Source organism: Myripristis murdjan, chromosome 24, assembly GCF_902150065.1.
Source record: "Myripristis murdjan chromosome 24, fMyrMur1.1, whole genome shotgun sequence".
NCBI classification, from domain to species: Eukaryota; Metazoa; Chordata; class Actinopteri; order Holocentriformes; family Holocentridae; genus Myripristis; species Myripristis murdjan.
Genome location: NC_044003.1, coordinates 2531994 through 2534994, shown reverse-complemented (window position 1 = coordinate 2534994; position 3001 = coordinate 2531994). Strand labels below are relative to the sequence as shown.

The following is a 3001-nucleotide window of genomic DNA, read 5'->3' as shown; positions in this document are numbered from 1 at the left end:
TATTATGTCAGACAAATTAATAAACAACACAAAATATGGCATTATCAAAGTGTTAACAAATCAGTAATCAAACTGTTAATAAAACAGCAGATAATAAACACAGCAGGTCTGTTGTGTCTTGTTCTCTCAATCAATCTTTATTTTTCAATCAATCTTTATTTAAATAGCATCAAATTGCAATAGAAGTTATCTCATGACGCTTTACAAGTAGAGCAGGTAAAGACCACGCTCTACAAATTAGAGAAGAGAAGAGAAACCCAACAAATTCTCTCCTGAGCATGCTCTTGGAGACAGTGGCAAGGTAAAACTCCCCTTTAATGGGAAGAACCAGACTCAGGGTGGGCATTCATCTACCTCTAGCGGTTGGGTGGAAAGGAGCGAGAGAGAGAGACAGGGAGATAAGAACAAACTGGGAGAAGAAGAAAAGAATGGAAAAGGAAAGAGGAAGATTAGGAAAGAGGAAAGTGCTCAAAGCATGATGTTGATGTCTCCTGACAGTCTAAGCCTATAGCAGCATAACTAAGGGCTGGTCCAGGGCAACCTGGGCCGGCACTAACTATACACTTTGTCAAAGAGAAAAGTTTTAAGTCTACTCTTAAAGATAGAGAGAGAATCTGCCCTCCAAACCGAGACAGGAAGTTTGTTTCAAAAACAGCCTGGAGCCTGGAATTGGAAGGATCTGCCTCCCGTCCTAGTCTTAGAAATTTGGGGAACCACCAGTAAACCTGCATTTTGGGAGTGCAGTGCTCTGGCAGGGTGATAAGGAACTATGAGCTCTTTCAGATAAGATGGTGCCTGTCCATTAAGAGCTTTGTAGGTGAGGAGAAGAGTTTTAAATTCTATTCTTGATTCTACAGGAAGCCAGTGTAAAGAGGCCAATATGATTCTTTAACGACTTGCTGGTACAGCCTGATAATAAGGAGTTACAGTAGTCTAACCTAGAGGTAACAAAGGCGTGGATTAATTTTCCTGCGACACTCTGAGACAGGACATGCCAAACCTTTGAGATGTTCCGCAAGTGAAAAAAGGCAGTTTTAGAGATTTGTTTAATATGGGAGTTAAAGGACAAATCCTCATCAAAAATGACTCTGAGGCTCCTTACCGTGGAACTGGAGGCCAAGGTAATGCCGTCCAGATTAGCTATATCATTAGAAACTGAGGTATTTAGGGCCGAACACGATTACTTCAGTTTTTTCTGAGTTTAATAGTAGAAAATTAGTGGCCATCCAGGCCTTTATATGCTTAAGGGAGGCTTGAAGTTTACTTAGCTGATGAGTTTGATCCGGCTTTATGGATAAATACAGCTGAGTATCGTCTGCATAACAGTGGAAATTTAAGGAGCGTTTCCGGATAATTTTACCTAAAGGAAGCATATAAGAGATGAACACCATATTTTACGTTTCCGCAGGAGGAGGATTCATTATTAACATGAACAAACTGATGTCAGTCTAATAAATAGGACTTAAACCAGCTTAATGCAGTTCTTTTAATGCCAATTAATTGCTCTAATCTCTGTAATAGGATGTGATGGTCAATAGTATCAAATGTTTCACTGAGATCCATTAATACAAGTACAGAGAGAAATCCATTATCTGATGCAGTTAGGAGGTCATTAGTAACGCTAACCAGAGCCGTCTCTATGCTATGGTGCACTCTGAATCCTGACTGAAAGTTTTCAAATAGTTCATTGTGCTGTAAGTAGTTACAGAGCTGATTAGCAACTACTTTCTCTAATATCTTTGAGAGAAAAGGGAGATTGGATATTGGTCTATAGTTGCTAAGACATCCTCTAAATTATTATCTTTGACACAGGTCTCTAAGGGGGTTGGGTTAATGCCAATTGTGGGTAGGAGGTTATCAATATTGTCTCTAATAGCTAGAATCTTATTTAAAAAGTTCATGAACTCGTTACTACTGAGAGTTGTAGGAATACAAGGACCAGTAGAGTTATGACTCTTTGTAAGTCTAGCTAAAGTGCTAAAAAGAAACCTGGGATTTTTTAAATTTTCTTCTATCAGAGATGAATAGTAGGCCATTTTAGCGACTATCTTGCCAGAATAAGTGAGATTCTTCAGTTTTTGTAGAGTGCCATCATCTTTCAAGTCTCTGTGAGGTTCGTTTGAGTTCACGAGTATGCGAGTTATACCATGAAGCTAACCTCTATTGTTTTATAGTCTTCTTTTTTAGAGGAGCGGCGGTGTCAACTGTTGTTTGCAGTGAGGCTGCAACACTATCAAAGAGGTCGTCAGTTTGCAGGGGACTAAAGGTAGCATAAGAGTCATTAGTTGAATTTAGACATGGTAATAAAGTAAGTGCTGATGGGATTTCCTCCTTAAATTTAACAACAGCAGTATCAGATAAAACATTTTTTTCCAGCGGCAGGTACTCCTGAAGAAGGAATTCAAAGGTTAGCAGATAATGGTCAGATAAGAGAGGATTCTGTGGAAACACTGTAGAATGTTCAATATCAATTCCGTAAGTAAGAACAAGGTTGAGAGTGTGGTTATCTTTGTGAGTAGGTTCATTCACTCTCTGCGAGAAGCCAAGTGAGTCCAATAGTGAAATAAACACCGTGTTAAGAGAGTTTTCCGTGTCAGTATGGACGTTTAAATCTCCAACTATGATCACTTTATCAGTGCTGAGAACTAAATCTGATAAGAACTCTGGGAATTCTGACAGAAATTCAGAATACGCTGAATTAGGAGGGCGGTATATTATAACAAATAAGGTTGTTGAACTGTCTTCCAAGCAGGATTAGAAAGAGTATGAATTAGGCTTTCAAATGAATTATACTTTATATACGTTTTGGTTTTATAGATAATTTTTAGTTAAACATAGCTGTGACTCCAGCACCTTGACCATCCCGAGGATCGTGAATATTTATATGACTAGGAGGGGTTGACTCATCAATGCCCACATAATCATTTTCACTAAGCCAGGTTTCAGTCAAAGAAAATAAGTCAATATTCAAATTGTATATCAAATAATTTACTAATAGTGC

The 3001-nt window shown here is 38.5% G+C and overlaps 1 pseudogene; it reads right to left on the bottom strand.

The window, feature by feature from the left end:
* Nucleotides 1-552: 552 nt before the first annotated feature.
* LOC115356570 (uncharacterized) lies at nt 553-1391 on the bottom strand (annotated as a pseudogene).
* Nucleotides 1392-3001: the final 1610 nt, after the last annotated feature.